The sequence below is a fragment of the Chlamydotis macqueenii genome, chromosome 1 (genome assembly GCF_036417535.1).
Source record: "Chlamydotis macqueenii isolate bChlMac1 chromosome 1, bChlMac1.mat, whole genome shotgun sequence".
Lineage (NCBI taxonomy): Eukaryota > Metazoa > Chordata > Aves > Otidiformes > Otididae > Chlamydotis > Chlamydotis macqueenii.
The window spans coordinates 125,544,447-125,565,021 of NC_141556.1; positions in this window are offsets into that span (position 1 = coordinate 125,544,447).

Sequence of the window (20,575 nt, forward strand, 5' to 3'; positions counted from 1 at the left end):
AATGAAAAATGAGCTTCTCAAGCAAGATCATAATCACAGCACCTGAAGCTTTATGAAAAATGCTGAAAAATGATAATTTGCAATCACACACACAAGCAGGCACACACACATATATGCATGTATATGTATTCATGGATGGATAAATATATATACATGTATGTATGTGCACACACATCTCTGGGTAAATATACCTCGGTGCTACAAGATAGGAACTGTTTATAACAAGCATCAAGCATGTCTGGAAAAGAGCATCTGTGAGATGAAAAACACACATTCCAGTTTAGAGACAGTATTATTGACAGATGTCCAATATCTTCCGTATCCACTCAGATTTAAATGTTTATGTGTGTCTATTAATTGTGTGGGTTTTGATATAGAAAAATAAGCAAACCCATGACAAAGCTATGTGACCTTTTATAAACATATATTAACTGGCATGAGGGGAAAAAAGAAAAAAAAAAAAACAGTATCTTTTAATTAGTACTTCTGTGTTTCAGCATTCTTGTATTTCTTGTCTGTGAAATCCTAAATAGTGGAAGCACCATAAAGTGTGTTTGGAGGAAGTGGAGAGAGAAAAGTAAAATGGAAGGTAAAGGAGCAAAAGGCACCGAGTGATCAGAAAACACTTTATGCTCTTGTGTCCTGGCAATGAAGTGAGAATACACTCTCTGAGTTGTTGGTTTTTTTTTGCCAAGTCCTCCAGAGGTTTTAAAGTCATCACACTTAAAACAATTAGCAATATAAGCAGGTTTTAGCATTCATGATGAAGTTGTACCTGTTATTTGTTCAGTCTATCTGTAATATAAGGCACCTGTTTCTTAAAAGTTTGAATCTGGGCATAATTCAGTCGGCTCAGGTGAAATGTTGCTGGTTTTGGTGTTTCCCCAGTGGAAGGCTATAATGCCAAGAGACAGTTCTCCTGAGTTCTGAGTTTTTTAATGACAGTAGTAGCTGATAAAAATAGCCAAGCACAAATAAGAGTCCAATAAACAATCAGAGTTCTTTTCTTTGGACTGCTTCTGAAATACTGGGCAGGATTCAGCATTATGTTAACTAGAAAGATATTGATCAATTAGAGATAATTTAGTGAAGAACAACAAATTAATTACTAGAGGATTTAGGAGATAGATTAAAGGTACTAAATTAGGTATGTGATTAGTAAGCAAAGCAAGGAATGGTGTTCAGATAAACCTCTTGAATTTGCTCAGGTTCAGTGTCTGAGGTGGTGCTATGTGAGAGAATGTATATCAGGTCAAAAAGATGTCACGTTTGCTTACGTGAGAAGGATGAGCCATCGTTTCCAGGAGGAATAAGGGACCGTGCCTGGTAGCAGGACTGAGGCAGCTGCAGGGCGACCGGGCAACCTTTGCAGCTTAATGGCAGGTAGCTAGCTGCAGCTCTGTGCTGCTGCCTCCCTCCTTCTCTGGGATGCCACGTGTCAGATGCATCTGCTTAGAGATTCATCTATGGTCCTGATGCTCCATTGCAAATGGCCCCACAATAAGGCCTTAGCTGTATGGAAGTGTGAAGGAGGGGCAGCACTATGCATCTTATAACGAATGTGTAAGATGTAATGGGTGATAAAAGTGTGAAGGTTGCTAGCTGTATGCAAAGTATTTAATGCTGTAAGGGAAGATACAGCTAAGAATAAAATTTTAAAAAATGAAAAAATTATGCTATCAAAAAAACAAACCACAACAAAAACCACAAAAGTGAGTTCTGCTGAGGAATTGTCTCCTGAGAGAATCTGGAGGATGATTCACCACTGGTATTTTTAACATTATTCTGTATGAAACACTAGAAAGTGTGCTTTTAGGACTAAGCCTCCCTTAGCAGAGAAATGCACTTTATGAATCTTATCTGACTTTAATGTCTGCAATTTTCTGAGTATATTCTAAACAATGTTCATATTTCTGCCCTGGAAGGGGCTGCTTCTGAGCAAGAAGAATCTGTGCACTGTTCCCATGAAAACAGTGGAGTGCAACAAAAAAGAGCTTGAGTGATAATTAGAGCTATTAGCTAATAGACTAATAATATTTTTCTCTTTATGTGGGGTGGGGAGGAGGAGGAAGAAGGTAGGCAGGCCTCATGCCAGAAGCTCTGAGCCACAATTAAAAGTTATGCTGCAATCTCGCAGCATTTTCCTTTTATGGTGCCTGCTTGTTGTGTCCCAAGTAAGATCCTGGGAATGTAACACTGCCGTTCCTCCCCCCTCACACTGTATCTCCTCTTCCATGCACACAGAAAGAGAGCAGGCACAATTCTTTCCGCCTTATCCCAGAGAAGTCAGTGCTTTTGCAACTGAGAGACAAGTCACAAACACAAATTACATGCCCTTTCTTCCCATGAATTGTTGTAAGAGAAAGAAAGTAACCAAGCTCATCAGCAGTCAGAGGCTGAAGCCTTGCTATGAAACTCCTTCATGGGCCTAGCTTCTATTTCCTGCAAGGGTACTGGCTCTGCAGGGAGAGGGAAATCACTGGTTTAAGCTCTGCTCTTGAATCCTTTTCTCTCTGCACTCATACACAGTCCAGGAAGAGCCTGGCATTATGAGGATTCCCTGTTTATTGGCTGTTTCCCAAGCGTGATGCAGCCAAAATTTTCTTTCTCCTCTTCTCAAGCTTCTCTGTATTTTGTTGTTGTTTTCCATCACCTTTTCCATTTTTTCCTGTTACCCATCCTCTAAAAAAAGACCACACTGATTTTCAACCATGGTGCATAAATATACATGTATATCTGTTAAAAGAATGACATGACATGTGGCAAGCATGTAGTCTTGGTGATGGTGATTATGGGACTGAGGAGGCAATAATAAGTTGTGACCAATTCTTATGATCAGAAGATGGCCAGGAAATGATATGTGTATAGTTTGCTGTAACAACTCAAGTTGACACTGAAGTCAGAGAGTGACTTGTAGCAGCACCACTGACATTGGATTCCTGGTACTATTGCTCGTACAACTATCCATCTCTTTTGCATGTTTTTGGCTTCTCAGTGGTCTAATTTCTGAACCATACTGACAGAATAAAAAAGACAGAGGTCTTCTTTTGTACTTATGAATATTATAAGTTCTGTAATGCTTATCTTGCTTATTAAACTCGTGAAGTGTTTATCAAGCCCTTGTTAAACCCTGTGCGTAACAGTGATGGCCTGCTGAAGCAAGCAAGAGTGATGTTTTGTGGATCAACTGGTGCAGATTTAGAGAGCTTCCAATAGCCTCCAGGATGAATCTAGATGCCGATAACATAAAAAAAGACTCACTAACTTTGAAGAAAAATCTTTCTGTCAACTTGAATGACGGGTGATGCATAGCTAATCATAACCGTTCCAGCAAATCTGTCAGCTCTGTTTTATCTAGAAAGTACTGCCTTTTTCTCATAAAGGTTAAACTGCCACTGTGCCTTCTTAAAATCTCTGTTCTCCACCGCTGTTCTAGAAGTTAAAATCCATCTGCCGGTGTGGTTTAATAGTTTAATAGATTTTATATACATATATATTCCTTCTGGGGCTTGGAAACTGGAATAACCAAAAAGATTTATATTTTACCTTCTAGGGTTTCTCTAGTGGTTCTATGTTGTTTCTCATTCCAGTTCACTCAGAGTTGCCTCAAAACTTTACCACAAAAATTCAGTAGGTTCACATATAAGCTTGGATTTAAGGCCCAGGAGATAAAGATGGAGATAGAGGTAAGAGTTTGTTCAGTTTCATGTAACTGCCCTATGATACCAAAGAAATCCAATCTCCTAATTGAATTTAATTTCTGCTCTATGAAAATAATTCTCTACCTGCCAAGGGCTTAAACAGTGTGATAATGTCCCAACAATACAAGTTGCTACATGATTTATTTTCTAGTAGTTAAAATTCTAGGGTCATTAAGTAGGAAAGCAAAAGGAAAGTTGGTTTAAATGTAGTTGTTTTAGCATTATTTTCCCCATATAACCAATACAGCAAAAGTTTGTTTACTTGACTGTTCACATTTCTTTTGGCATGAAGGGGTTTTTAATTTAATAAGGGAATATTATTTAGCCTATAAATTTAATACAGACAGTAGAACTGAGTTTATTACATGACACTGAGCAGCAAATAACTTTTATTGTGTTTTCAGTAACTTTCATCAGTAAGTTTAGTGTATGGTGTTTTCTTATCAGAAGTGAATAGTGAAATCTTTCTCCCAGCCAAAATATAGGAGTTAAAACCATGAATGAGAAGAATTTAGGAAAAGTAATCCAATTCAAAATAGTTCTTCCAATCTAGAAAAAGCGTAGGAATAAACTCCAACCACAAATCTCCTGAAGGTAAAGAAAAGTACAGTTTGAAAAGTCTATATTTTGAAATTAGTAATTTTGTTCCTTGTGCAATTAATACACATATTAATCTGGTATATACGACATTGTTCCTCATTGATTCTTAGTGTTCTTATCTGTCACATAAAAAGAAACTTCCTAGTACAACATTTTCAAAATCAGAAACAAAATCTAAATCATTTGTATTAGTGTGTGCTACACAATTTTAGTCCTAATTTTGATTGTGTCAGCAACCCAATTTATCAACTCTACCCTACTGTACTTAGTAGCTTTGCAACCTTGGAGCAGCAGTGCAAATAATTCAATAAAAGTGGGGAAAATAAAGGGAGCTACTGATAGTAGATGCTTTGAGGTATGGTAAAGTTGGAGGACACTAATATCCCATTAATAGTTCTTTTTAGGCTTTTGTCATAATTCATAAACACGATCCCTACATTCATGTTTTTTTTAAGTACATAAAAATGGCGGCTCTTCCAAAGTGGACTAGAAGATCATATTTTTTTCTCCCTTGTTTTTCCTAACACAGTTATAGTCATTAGATGTCCCCTGCCAAGTTTCTATTATATTCAGACAATAGGACTTGGATTCGTTTTCCCCACAAGGCACTCTGCTGTGCTAATGGCCAAGCAATCAGGTCACTTTTAAAAACTACCAGTATAGTGTTTGATTGGCAGATACGTATCTTAAAAATGATGTTCTCTTTAAGGCTTTTGTTTTCTGCTGTGCTGTATCTTTCTTCTCTCACTAGTTTATTAACTGTGGTAGTGTATGTACAGGAAAATAGTACTGTCCCTGATCCCTTGCCTTACTTGTAATATTCCTCTCCTAAGCTCTCTTTTTTCAGAGCCAGTTATATACTGAGCTTTAAATGCTGCCTTTCCAGCGCTTTTCAGTCCTACAAAGCTGCTCTGTTACCCTTCCAGCTCAATTTGTAGCCTTTCTGCCTGTGAGCCAGGGCTCTGTCAGTTCAGTTTCCATCCTCCGCTTCGCACCCTCACCCACTGCTGACATCACAGATAAATAGCAGGCTGGATATTACCTCTTCTGCCCTCTCCTTTAGTGATATATAGACACAACCCCTAAACCCAAATCCACCCAACTAGACTGGGTGGCCACAGAATTTTCTGCGCATTGCAATGTACTGAACAAGAAAGACTAGACTTCTGAAATGGCTTTGCAGGTGGTTGTCAGGAGGGGAATATGTATCTTCTGATCACGTCTTAGGCCTGAGTCTTTTCAAGCTACACTTTAGTGCCTGGGATACTTCTGGAATAGACTGATACAGATAAAGGCAGGGGAAAGCCTATAGATGAATGCTGGGACCATAGAGATTATGGTCCTATCAATTCTTCTTAGCTTCACATATTTGAAAGTAAAGTAAGGCACAGCCCAGGTCAGTTTGTTCTGCTGTTTGGTTACAGTTAGCTCTCAGCTACTCCAGTGCAATGTTCTCAACATCATGGTGATCCCATGAGATACAACATATGAAATACAACCATGAGTTTATTGACTGAGATCAGCACCTCATTAAAATAAGTGGTAGGAGCACAGTGGAGAAAATTGAATGCTTACCCTTCTTGGTCAATGGGTCACCAAAAAATAACCAGCCAAAACTCCTTCTTAGTTATAGAAGGGAATCTTTATTTATTTATTTATTTATTAAGGTTTTGATAGCTGCTTCTTCCACCAGTTCAGGGTCCTTCCCTCTCTATGCCATATTCTGGATCTCCCTTCAGTTTTGTTAGGACTTAAATTCTGTTTGTCTTTTTATTTTGGTTGCTGGTTGTTGCTATACCTTAGCATCGATGTCCTAGGATAACTTCAGTGCATGTCAGTACTCAACCTGGGCAGTTGCCATTCAGTTGTTTACTACATGGCAATCAACAGAAGAATAAATCACATTAGTTTGGAAGTAAAGGTTAAGAAGTCAGTTTAAAAAATCTGGCAGAGACTTTTCTGAATTTTGCGTTCTTTAAATGCTTTTAATGTCAACATCTGAAATATATAATTAGCATTCATTTTTTATGAGATTTTCATTGCAGTGGCAGAGGGATGAGCCACAGAACCCTCTGTGATGTGTCTAGTTTGACAAAATATGATTCAAAATAAAACTCTCAATCTGCACACTCATTAAAATGGTCCTCATCCTAATAATCTGGATAAAGAGCAGAGAAATGATTGCTTAGTGCTTTCCCCTACACTTGCAAAGAAGATCTAAATAAGGGTCTCTTTGTCATGTGAATAAAAAGATCCTCTCCCCAATTTCTTTGAAGGCTTTAATTTTCTCATTATCAGAATAGCTTACCCCATATCTTCTTCCCATTATCAAGGCTTCACGATACAGACTAGCAGCAATTTAAAATCACCCTTTCACTTCTGTAGCTACGAACAGAGAGATGCAGGCAATCTTCTGGTGCACAGAATCAGATTCACCTTCTCTTACCACTTTTTGTTGTGACTCATCCACTGCCTCTTGAAAATTAAAGTTCTTCTCATTCAGCTGAAGAATACAGTATTTTCCTATTTTCAACTTTCTTAGAATCCATATATTTTGCAGAAATCAGGACATTTTGTATTAAATATCATTAGTAGTATCTAAGCCAGGAAAAAAAAAAAAGGAAAAAAAAGACTGTTGCTTCAATTTATTTCTATAGCAAAAAAAAAAAAAGTAAAATAAGGAATAATAATGAGTAGCAGCAGTAGCAGAGTTATTTATTTGACCCACTTATTCCTTCCAATACTGGGATTTCCCTTCTGCATGGGACTTTCAGATCTCAGTTTTATCTAATGGTAGCATCTCAGCACACCACAGTGTTAGTCCCTACAAACGAAGTTTGACCTTTATAGATGTCTAGAAACTAAAAGGGAATAGCAAACAACTCCGTATGATTCGGGCTTTAATATAAATAATGTCTCAGCTAGTTAGAAGTGACAGTGTTTAATAGACCTTTTCCAAGCGTACTGGGTCTGGCTGGGATGGAGTTAACTTTCTTCCTTGCAGCCCATAAGGTGCTGTGCTTTGTATTTGTGGCCAAAGCAGTGTTGATAACACACCAAAGCTTCAGCCGCTGCTGAACAGCGCTTGTGCAGCATCAAGGCTCGCTCTCTCTTCCTCACTCTGCCCTTCTGTCCCTGTCCGCATTCAATGAGTAGGCTGAGGGTGGACAAGGGGTTCAAAGGGGACATGACTCAAATTGACACAGGGATATTCCATACCATATGAGATCATGTTCAACAATAAAAGCTCAAGGAAAGGGGAGGGGATATCCATGGTTATGATGCTCTTCTTCCCAAGCACTTCTTATGTGTGCTGAGGCTCTGCTTTCCAGGAAGTGGCTAAACGGTCTTCTGCCAATGTGAAGTATTGAATTAATTCCTCTTCTTACTTTGCTTGTGCATGCAGCTTTTGCTTTCCCTATTAAAATGCAATTATCTTGATACACAAGTCTTCTCAGCTTCCTTCTATTTTCTTTTCATCACACCAGAGAGGGGAGTGAGCAAGCGGGTGGGTGAGTATTTATTTGGCTGTTACTGCTAGAATCAATTTCAGAAATTTCAGGATGTATATATTCAAGAAACAACTACGCAGTTTGATTTTTTTTTTCTTTTTTTTTTTTTTCCCCTCAGGTATGGAAGTTATATGATTCAGTGATCGACCCCACACCTGCTGTTATCACTCTGGTCTTAGACTTTAGGTGCACATAGAAGTTCCTGGATAAATATTTGGAATCCAGACATAATAGAATTCTGGAACAGTATCTCCAGCAATATTTTAAAAGCTCAGTCATATGTTCTGCTGATCAGTAGAAAGAGCCTAATAGCAACTGCTGGATCACTTTCAGTTAGCTGGAGTGCTTGGTGTTTCTGGCTAAAAATGAGATTAATTACCCTGCAAGTAGCAACAATTTGTAGTAATAAGAAGGGTACATTTTAAATTATGCTTAAGTGATTGTGACTCCTAGGTCCTTCTGAGAGACTGAAACTTAATTTTAACTCCCTGAATCACTATAGATGATCTAAAAATCATCTAGATCTAAAAAATAGATTTAGGCTCCTTGGTAACTTACAGATCTTTGAAAATATACTTTACAAAAAGTATATTCAGGCAAATGTATCTGGTTCCCTTGCAAAGGAAATTTAAGAGACAGTTAAGCTGTATGGGAAGTCTAAGTAGTTGTGGACTCTTGCTACTGAATTCATTTCTTAGATACCTCACCTAATACAATAATATATAGCATAAGACTAGAAAACTTTCTCTGTTCCATTGCTCCCCAAAGTTTTAACAGCATATTTAAAAATGGATAAGCTATAAGGAAGACTCAATAAAACAGTATGTATTTTAGGGGGCTCAGCTCAACTCTCTTGCCTTCAACAGAAATGCGAGATGCTAGAAAGTTCTGAAAATAAGCCTTAAAATGTGTTTACCTTAGTAGACCCAACTTGATAGCTTCTCAGAAGGAAAGTCTTTGCAGTTTGTTTGCTCTTGGCAAACAGTGATCCCTACCATTCATAAACCTCATACCCTTGCAAACACTCCTGCGTACACTGTTATGCCTAGTTGACATAGCTATGAGTCACAACACCAACCGTTAACCGAAATCATAAACACTGCATGTGGTGACTGTGGATGCAGGGAGATGGCAAGACAAAATCTCAGCATCATTGCTAACATTTTTATATAGTGCCAGAGGTGTGCATGGCATTATGTGAAGGCAGGACTCTTTTCCTGTTGTTACAGGGAGATCAAGGCACTGTACTGCCATGCCTTGTATGTCCATGCATGATAGGCAGAGTTTGCATTTCCAGCAAGAAACAAAGAAATAGAGGGTAAGCAGAAAGTGTTTTAATGTTCATCTTGGAACCATCAGATCAAATGATAAATTACCAACCTCAGAATACACAAGAGGTTTGTGGCAGAGCACAGAATTGTGCTCTAGTTTCTTATGAACCAGATTAATACCTTTCATAGGGCATTGCTGTTCTTTTAATCAACTGAGACAGCTCAGCTTTGAATCAAAATTGAATGAAAGACAAGCAAATGCCCCACAGGTGCTTTTTATTTAGTAACAATGGTGAATATTTAATTGAAGAAATGACAAAAACACATCACACTTTTTTTAAAAGATTAATTCTTGCTAGTAGATATTTTAAGCAGTTGCACTGTATGCCTAAGACAAGTACATCACCTACACTGTTGTGTCAGCAAGGAGGATAGACAAAAGAATCACAACTCAACAAAAGGAATATAAGAATTCTAAATAAAGAAAAAAACTAACAAAATAATGTTCTTTTATGGATAATTGTAATTTTATATACCCATGAAGTGATTTTTAAATAAATTATTCATTCTCAGGAAGTGAAGGAAAGAACATTCTGAACTTTTGTGCAAAGACTTCAAGTTTGATTAAAATTCAAAGCAAGGACAATAATTCAGAAAGCCTTCACTTAAATTTTTGCTGAATCTCTCCCATGACTCTTTCAATTCAGTGGAGGTAACTTACATTGGAAAACCCCGAAGTTCTGAAATCTGAGTTAGACTTGGCATTATATGAAGCAATTAAATCTTGAAATTCTACAGGGGCTGTCTGCAGTGCCTATAATAGGGCTTTTCCAGAGTTCAACTGTTCACTTTACTTAGGTGCAAGATGTAGTTGGTAGCTTTGAAAATTAAACTATTTATTCTCGTGCCTCAGTGTGCGTGTCATTTTTTAACTTGAGAATGAGCATGTCAGTGGTATTCAAGTTGATGTTGTTCAATATGTGTAGACAATGCCAGGTCTGTACAACTTCAGTCTCTCAGAAGGAGCAATCGCCTTCCCACTGCTTGCTTTGGCACCACTGCTGTAGGGATGCAGTGTATTTCCTACTCAGGGCCAGTTTTACTCTCTGAGGAAATACTGAGGGTAGTAAGGAGACTGCTTCTTTTCCTTCCTGGAGAGGACAAGGCTGTACTTTGACTACAGCCTACCGAGTTCCTTCATAGATGTCTCCATTCACTTTAAGGGTTATTTCAACAAACTGATATCAAACTCATTGCTGAGAAATCAATTATCTGATTGGATAATCCCCATTGGATCAAAAAACCCCATTATCTCTCTAGCACTATAGACTTCTTGGAGAAGACAATGCCCATGTCAAAGGATGAATAAACTGTGGGCTGTCAACACACTAGCCACACCAGGAAAAGGTAGATACTGCAAACAATAATTTTAGTTATCCTAGAAGACCTATATACTATATTAGAACAGTGGGGTAGCTCCTTTCCTTAATTATCACCTTTTACAGTTACTGAGCAGATATAGTAAAACTGAGCAGGTTGACATTGTCTAGCTGGCAACACAAAGTGTATTTTTTTCCTGGCATAGATGTGGGGACTAATTTAACCAAATGTCAGGCTAGAAAGTTTGCTGAGGATCTTAGTGACTACCCAGCTGAAATAGCACAGAGAGCCTTAGCAAGAAATTTGTGGAGCTTTCATATTTTTTTGACAGTTCTGTAATCCAGAAAAGTTGGCTGTCCAGGCTGCTCAAGATTAATTGTGCCCAAAAGCAATAGAAAATTGATCTTTAACTTTGCATATTACTGCTTATCAAATAAAAAATGTTCAAAAGCTTTTCTCTATCTGCAAATAGTAAGCAGTTAGTAGAGACTTTTTCCTAGTTGCATTTCATATTCATTAGTGCTGGGAACTCAAAAACCTTCTCCTTTATATTGCATACATAAGTGGCCATATACTCATTTGCACATTAATATGTGTAAGGAAATACAATTAAAAGGAGTAAAGTTGGTAATGACACACCACCTCCATTGACATTGTACCTCCCTGTCCCCATACATCCTTGACTTCCTGTCTCTGAATATTATAATGCAATTGTTAACCACAGATCACATACTATTTCCTCTTCAGGACTTTAGCCTCAGCTAACACACAGATGCCTCAATAATTAAATAGAGGAATGGGATATATTTTCATAAATCTTTTTTCCTTGTTCATTTGAGAAGCTGACAGGTGGATAGTGACTGAGGCAGGGAACTGCAGGAACAGAAGATATGATTTAGTTTTCCTGGGAAAATTTGTTCTGTACTTGTCCCTTCTGAAAACTTTGTATGCAATGATTTGAAACTTGGATATGTTCTTCATCTTTGGATGCCTGGTCTGTAACTCTAGATCTGCTTTGCAAAATGTCGAATGATTTCATTTTCTAGTAAAATCCATGGGAAGTTGCCCATCAATAGTTAAAGTATGTATAATGCTAAAATATAATTTTGCCAGTCTGAAGTACTTCACATTGGACACTCAATGTATTTTACTTTACTTTCTGTCTCAGCTCCCTATCTCCTTAATGGAGATAATGTCCCTCAAATTTCACAAGGGTTTTACAATGGTGAATGAATTGTCCGCAAAGTGCTCAGATTCTGGGATGATGAGCATCATAGAAAAGCCCAGGAGGAAATCAATAATTGTTTTCAGAGCAGGACTTGACCAGTGCTTTTTAAATAAGCCCCAGGGCAACATATTGAACAATGAGGCTAAAAAAAATTATTGGACAGCTGCTAATGAAGTCCTTTTGATGCACTGAGTTAGGTAGGGGTACTCTTGAGATAACTGAGTGTGTGATCCTGTAATTAAAGACTACAATTCATAGAAAAAAGATGGCCAAATTAAGGCCATACTGGTAACCTTTATTCTGTCCATTTCTAATTTTTGGTAACTTAACTTCACAGCCACGATCATATTTTTCTAAGAGAGGAAATGGCATGTAATGTAATAGAAGCAAAACTGAATCAATGGTATGGTCTTGACACCTGCTTGGTTCACTAACAGAATTAAGAACCACCCCACATTTCTCTTCTCCTTGGATTAATTAAGTAAATGACAGCAGCAGTAGGTTGTTTTTCTCCTGGACCAACATCAAAATGGGATCAGATACATGTTTTCTTAGACAGCAGATATGAGTTGTGAAAAATCTTAGATTCTATTTCAGACTCTAAGGAAGAAAGTTGGCACAATCTTTCACATCACCCCAAAATCTCCTTTTAGCTACCTCCTATCTTCTGTCTGTCTTGTCTCTTCTAATCCCACTCCCAGTTTCCATGCCAAACCTGTCCTTGTTATCTATTCAGTGCTCCTTACCTAATTCATCTTCTATCTCCCTCAGAACAGGTGCCATTCCTAATCTCTCTCTCAGGGAAAAACTTCTCAGTTCACATAGCTTAAATCAAATTATGATCGAAGTGATTTATTGATTTATTAATGACAGATCAGGAAACTGTACATTCAATATCAAGGACAATGTGAGAGACTGTGTCGAATGTTTGTCTCAACATTGTCGAAGCGTCAAACCATCACCTAAACAATGGTACATCAGTCAAACCATAGGACTGGAGTCTTCCTGTTTTTTCCTGCAAGATGATTCCCTTATCTTGCAAGCCAGTCAAGCCACAGGACTGGAAGCTTCCTGTTTTTTCCTCCTATTTTCCCACAAACCTGAATGCAGAGCTGATTCTGCAAAATTTAGCCTTACCCCTACGTATGCGCCCAGACCCAGGCCAGAAAAACAGAGGAGCCCAGAGACGGTATTGGGCATGCGTATCACCGCCAGGTGAGGGGTGCGGCCAAGCAAACCCGCTCTTGGAATATGTGACGTGGATAAGACGAACGATAAAAGGACAGAAATGACCAACATCGGACGGAACGTTTCCCCCACCGAGTCGACTGGACTGTCGGGACGCCGCAGCTCCGTGGTGGTAGCTATTGCAACTGAAACTCTTTTCCCTCTTTCCTTTCTTTCTCTCCTTTCTCTTGCATTTGCGAACTTCTTGTCGGGTTAATAAAGTTACCTGGCACTTGACTGCGTTTTGAGTCTTAATTCTGTTCCCGAGAAATACGAACAAAACCACGCTCCGGTGTGTGTGAGGTTGGTCTAGCCGCCCCTAGCCTCCCAGACTCGTCTGAGGTCGGCTAGAACGCAAGGGGGCCTTCCTCCCACCCGAAATCGGAGCGTGACAGACAACAACACAATTCTAGACATTTACAAAATGTTAATATACACCTGCACACTTCTAAACATCGTTCCAGAGCTAGTGCTCAAAAGTTATTACAGTGCGAGCAGTTTCTCATCACAATCTTTTTTTCCCTCCTGGGAACTTTATCCCAGCCTCCTTGTACTTCTCTTACATTTCTGTCTAGTCTCACTTTCACAAAGTGTACTTCCCCACTGACTCTCATCACTTCCCCATCACTTTTCCTGACCCTGCTCTCCTACCATATCCAGGCGGATCCCCTGGTGAAAGTTACGATGTTGCCTTTGGGAGTGGGAGAAAGAATCCAATCTGGTGGAAAAAAAAAAATTCTCTACATCAAATGGTGAATGTCCTTCCACTCACATGACAGTGAAAGAGTAGAACAGAGTTAATATCAGTATTTTTGAAGGTATGTAATACAATAAAATCCAAATTAAGCTTTGGGCCTAGACTGCTAATGGCACAATATCTATCATAATCCTGCCCCAACCTCAATTTAACTTGGTACAATCAGATAATCTGTGTGCATAACAATTTCTATGAAGGCACAGATTTCACAGAGGGCCCCTTCTATCACTTATTTTTCAGCAGAACAGAAAATAACATAAGGCGCCTTCCACTGTGCCCACAGAGAAAAAAATATACAGCCAGGCTAACCATAAGCTTTCTGTCCTGTTTCCAGATCACTCTTTTTCGTGGTCACCCATGATAAATGGCAGCAGCTTGGCAGATGACTTTACATTGTTTTTCCAAGGAAACTGGTCTGTGTAAAAATGCTGAAGGGTGCAAGGCTTAAAGCAGGTTTTTAAGTCTTTGCATATGACTCCCAGCACGAGCTCAGCAGTATCATATGGGCTAGCACCACTCGTCTGAAATGAACTAATCCTAAACCATTGATTTAAGCAGTGCTAAACCAGACAAATCTGCATCGAAATTGTAGTTAGTAGAAGAAACTCTACTTTTTTTTTCTACTCATTTGTTTTGTTTTCCCTACCTATCCCCAAAAGAGAGTGAAGACAAGGCCAGGGACTGCCCTTTGTATAAAGATCTGTGACCAGTTGGTCAGATTTTGAAGATTTAGTTTATGTCTATCTCCCTATCAACTTGCAAACTACCCTTCCAATTAGTGTCTAATATTTCTCTCTTCCTTTTCATTTTTTTTTTCAATTAAGATGTAAGACGTGAAACTGTCTTTATTGTATAAATAAAAGTTAATTTTGCGTTATACAATGCAACTTTTCCTCTCCTGTTGTGTTGGTAACAAAAAGTTCTCGTTCATTTCACCAAATACCAGAACATCAAGATACTAACTAAACAGAAGGGAGAGAAAAAATGAAATACGGTTTTCTCCACTGCAGTCAGCAAGATATCTTTCTTAAGTCAAAAGGTTCACCTTCCAAAGGTGAAGCCTTACCTCAGAGCACATACATATTTGCAATGCTTGTGCATTTTAATTTTTTTTTTCTGAATGATTTCTGTACAAGTGAGATTTATTGACCTGTGTTTGGAATATGTGTGGAACATGCAGGTGCTCCTCTAGCTCTCACAGTCCTTAGAGAAAGAGAGCTATTATATTCGGAATGACTGTCGAAGTCATTGAACTTCACTATTGTTAAGTTTAAAAGGTTTTTTTTTTTCCTTTTTAATGTAATTGTTACATTAAAAAATGTAAGGTTGACTAACATATGACAAGAAAAATCAAGTTACTGGAAGCAAAAGGGCAAATCCAAATACTATGTATATGGAACAAGTAAGTGGATGACATTTGAAATGCTATACCTTCCTAAATCCTTTACTCAGGTCTCACTGCATACCTGGGGCTTAAATTTACTTACATATAAGTATATTATACAATTTTAAGAATATGTGTTTTGTGATGTCCCAGTTCTTACTGACCTCTTATAAAGCATTCTAAATAACTAGGAATTGAAACCTCAAAAACATAAAATGGTGAATGAGACAGACTTCTTAGCTCCTGGAAAAAGTATGATTTTTTTTTTTCCTGTAGATCACAGGTAATAGGTTTGCAAACAAAGGACCAACTGATGAACAAGCAGCTGAGTTGTGGGTAACAGAACTGAGTGATTTGAAAGATGTTGTTGTGTACTGCCTACATCTGAGCTACTTGCAGCTTGGGGAGCATGGAAAGGATTCATACTGAGCATTTGAGAGTTTCTAATACAAATCACAACTGGTACTCTTTGTTCTCATCATAAACAATGTGTAAGAAAATCTTACACATGAATCCTGCCTTTTTAGGGAACGTAATGACAGTAGGTAAAGAATTTCTTCAAACTTATGGTGTCAATGCCAATAAGTTAGTTGATAGATGTTAGTCCTTGTGATCGTGCTTGATATTTGCTACTGCTGTCCTAGAGGAAGTTAAATTAAAAGGTGCAGTATACAGGAGCAATCAGGACTCTCATCAGCTTCACAGAGTAGGACTATAAAAAGACAGTTCAAGATGTCCCGAAAAAAATGTTTTTAGGTAAAAAAAGGAAAATCACTCTTGGGTTAGCTACACCACCAAATAAATAAAAAATACAGAAGTAAAATGATAGAATTTAGTGAGGATGCTAAAGCTGTTAACAGGTGGAAATAGACTGCAGAAGGCATCTAATAGAGTGAGACTGTGTAACGTATGTTTTCATCCACACAAGAACTGTTTAAGCTCAGCTGAGATCGCAAGTGAGCTGAATCTTGTGTTTTCCAAGCAAGACTGTTCAGTAATATCTGACTATTATGGCAAAAAAGCACAGAGATGGGTATGGTTAGAAGATACCACTGTAAAAGCAGATTTCATGTAAGTCAGTTGAAGTATAAACTTCCCAAGTCATTGTGTACATCAGGATTTCAAACTACCTCTAATGAAAAAATAAAATAAATCCATATGTAGTAGGGTCAATCCAGGGATTATCACATGCATTTGGTTTACCAAAGTATAATTTCACAGATGTTTTGGTTTTGATTGGGGAGGAGGTAGTGAATCTAGTTCAGTGACCCAGTGTTATGTGACTTGAGTGCTGGAGATCTAACTTTTCATGAAGTAAATATAATGAAATCACATCCCCATTGGAAGCAGAGACTCCTTGAGGCTAGGTAACAACCAAAATCTTTATTCTCATTCCTTGCAGAAATACTCATGAAGGCTCAGATTCAGAAAGCCTATTAAGAGCTGTCATGCTGAAAGTTGTAGCACCTGCAATTAAACTTATATTTTAATCAACATCTGTTGACAGTCATATATTAAGAAACTTACATGCCTATGAACTTACATATGAATATACTTACACACTAACTGGGGAGAATTATGTTCCTTAATATGGCTTCCAAACAGGTGACCTGACGGATGCAATGCTAGTCAAACAAAAATGCCAGGAGATGAAATCTTGTATGAATTTAGGGCTTGTTACTGAAGAGTCCTCTTCAATGTATCCTTTTTGCCAGATGAGACTAGATCCATTTTTAATTTTTTTTTTTAGTTCCAAGTTATACAAATTCTCCAAGACTGGACAGAAATCACAGAAGTGTATCACCATAATGGAACTCATATGGCTCTCTTCCTTGGTAAGCTTTTTAAAAGACTGAGCAGTTCTAGAAAGGAAGGGAACCTGAAAGAAGCACTTATTTTGAATAGAAATAACGGTGGCTCCAGTGTTTTGGGCTGATCTTCATGCTGTCAGGATGTATTAGGTGTACGATGAAGATTATCAGACCAGACCTCAGGGGACTTTAGTAGAGGGATGCCTAAACTGTGAATTCCTGACAGCCTTAGGCACCGAGTCACGCAGCTCAGCCAGCTTGGTGACCTATCTCAGCATGCACAGCAGCAAAACTTTAGGCACCTACTTAAGCTTTGTGTTGAAAACTTCTGGTGCCTGTGCATACTGAAGCACTCTAGTAGTAAAGCAGCTTTTTTTTTTTTTGTGAATCCCCTCAGAGTTAAGTATATGAATGCAGCCTAAAATGAAATTGAAGTGCCACAATTCCTTTGTGAGGCTCCGCATAAGTTCGCTGAAATGAAACTCGCCTCTTTCATTAGGAATGTCTGTCAGCATGAAAAAGATTTAAAGGTCATTGGTTTGCAAAGTGGTATGAGCAGAATCTCAAGGCTGATAGAGCCAGTCTTGCTGAGGAAGCTGAAAGGAAAGGGATGAAACATCTTAATTCTCCCTGCAGGCTCCTTGAGTTCCTCTAGTGCTCTTCTGTTTTTGTCTGTGCAACTGTCTTTTGATGAATCTTATGATTAAGGCATTCCACCATGTGGTAGAACCCATATAGCAAAATGGCTATGAAAGGGAAAAAGTGTGTGTCTGTGTAAGATGTTGTTGGTTTGTTGTTTTTTTTTTCTTTTTTTCCTCATCAGGATATTTACATTCTAATTTTAGATACTTGTTTGATGAAAGCCCCTGCACTTTATTCTCAAAAGTAATTTTATTTTTTTTATTCTAAAGCTTTTGAGAAGGAACAAACACTGAAGGGTACTACAATGTATATGTAACTCACACTTCACTGTAAAGATAGAGGGGAATCTGGAGTGGTTAATTTTCTGTGGGTTACACAGGCTAAAAATCAATGGCACCCTCATTGTAGATAACAAAGAAAAATTCTAAAGACAGAAATGTTCAGTGGACATACGCAACCCATTGAATTTCAGTGTTAGTGAGATATCTTCTGTAGTTTAGGAAATCTACACTTTTCTGAGATATTTAAAAACAATGCAAAGGAAGTACATTAGCAATGCTTTGTAAAATATCACATGCATAACTTCACTTCAGATACCATACTAGAATATGCTAGCAGCTCTCTGTACACTAAAGGCATAGAGAAGAAGGAAAGTCCTTAGCAAGAAAGAATATTAGTGGGAATATTGAAAAAAGATGAAGAAAAATACAATGAAAAAAGTATTTTGCCCTCTTCATCTTTCAAACATATATTGATGGGACTAAATCCTTCAGCTGTTGTTATAGTACAGATGTTAAGTGATTTACCCTAAGAGATCACACTTTGTAATAATACTATCTAATAACAGAATTATGCAAGTAGGCCACTAACGGACTTTTGCTCAGCTGTTAACATCAATGTAAAGAGCAGATGTGAGTGTAAGATGAGTCGTGTCGCCTGTTGTGCTGAGAACTCAATTAATATGAAGATGACTATTCCAAAATATAACTCCATATAAGGATCTCTTAAATGTAGTCTATTTCGTGTTAAGAAAATCTATTTGTATAACTGTTAGCACTCAAAGAAGTGGCCTTTTAGCTCTAGTATTTAGGTAGTTAGATGAAAGGATGAAATTACAATGTCTCCCAAATTGTTTAAATTATCAAAAGGGCACTACATCTGTCTTCATCCTAAAATTACTAGTGTACTACCTTGACAATAAGATAGTTTCATTGTTTTTACCCACTTTGTTCCTGACTTTCTGTCAGCCCTCTCCACAGGCAGGTTTTTTTTGCTTTAGAGGAGGCAGGCAAGAGAACTGCTGAATCCAGTGGGACTGTTATTCTTGCACTGTTTTCACGGGAAAGGTGCATCAAAGTGGAATTTGGGTATGAAGAAGATACATTATTTATTATTGCTGTGGAAGGAATTATGAATGCTCTACTTGATTGTTCCTTCTGATTTAAAACCAGTGAAAAAGGGACATTTTTGTTGAGTAGTTTCTGCCTTTGGACTATTTGTTTGTTGCTTAAGTTACCATAATGCCTGTATAATTTACAAGTAATTTTAATGATCCATTTGTTCAACATTCTTCTTTGAAAAAGGACCAGCTAATCAGAATTATTGACATTATTCTCACAATGGCACATGAGGACCCAAATCACAATTCCTCTTATAATCAAAGGATGGACAATTCAGAGACATCACTTTGACATTCCTAACTGTGCCATCTCAGTGCCTAAAAATCCTGTGCTTTGCTCTGTTGACGTGATTTTGAAAGCTGTAATGAAGCAATTTGGCTTCCAACACAGCCAGTAAGATACTCTAGGAGTCTCCAAAGAGTAATTCACAGTGACTGGTAAGAAACAGGCATTCCTGAATGTCGTGGTTCAGCCCTGATCAGGACCAGACTACGCAGTCTCTTTCTCACTCCCCTCACCCTCCAAGAGAATAGGAGATAATATAAGAAAAAAATACGGCTCGAGGTTTGAGATAAGGACAGGGAGAAAATCCTTAAAGTTACTGTTACGGGCAAAATAGACTCGACTTGGGGAAAACTATTCATTTATTACTAAAAACAGCAGGATAATGAGACAGAGAACAAGATAACCTCCCTCCACCCCTCCCTCTTCCCAAGCTTAACATTATCTCTACCACCTTCCCTGTCCCGAGCGGCACAGGGGCGAAAAGGGAATGGGGGTTGCAGTCAGTTCATCACGCGTTGTTTTACGCCGCTACTTCGTTGTCAGGGGAAGAACTCCTCGCATTCCTCCCCTGCTCCAGCGTGGGATCCCACCCCTACGCCACAGTCCTTTGTGGAACTGCTCTGGCATGGGTCGTCTCTTCCATGGGGTGCAGTCCCTCCAGAACAGCTGCCCCAGCGGGCCCTCCACAGGCCACAGCCGCCTTCAGGCCTCCACCTCCCCCCGTGTGGGATCCTTCACGGGCTGCAGGTGGATCTCTGCTCCTCCGTGGACCTCCATGGGCTGCAGGGGGACAACCTGCTCCACCATGGTCGTCACCACAGGCTGCAGGGGAATCTTGGCCAGGAGCCGCATTACTCCTCCCCTTTCTTCTGATCTAACCTTGGCATCTGCAGCTGTTCTTCTCACAATAAAAGTTCATCACAACAGGCTGGCAGACGCCTCTCAGAATCTCTTCACATCATTTAGCTCATCTCCTCTGCACTTTTTGCAGCCGGGCCGGGCTGAGTTGGGTGCAGTCGGCCGCCTGGCGAGAGGTCAGCGGGTGAGGCCTGCAAGGCCCATGAGGCCTGCGCCTCTGCCCCCGCTCAGCTTCTTCACATCTTCTCTTCTCTTTTTATTTTTTTCTGTTTTCCCCTTCTTAAATACGTTATCGTAGAAGCATTATCACGGAACATTCTGCTACCAATCGGCTTGGCCTTGGCCAGCAGCAGGTCCGCCCGAGGCCCGGCCGAGTCCACTGAACAAAGGGGAGCGACTTCTAGCAGTTTCCTACAGAAGCTACCACCTTAGCCCCCCCCTCACTAAACAAAACCACAACGCTGAAAACAGAGCCACAAAAAAATGCAGAGAAATTAGGAATCTGCCTACAGCCTGTAG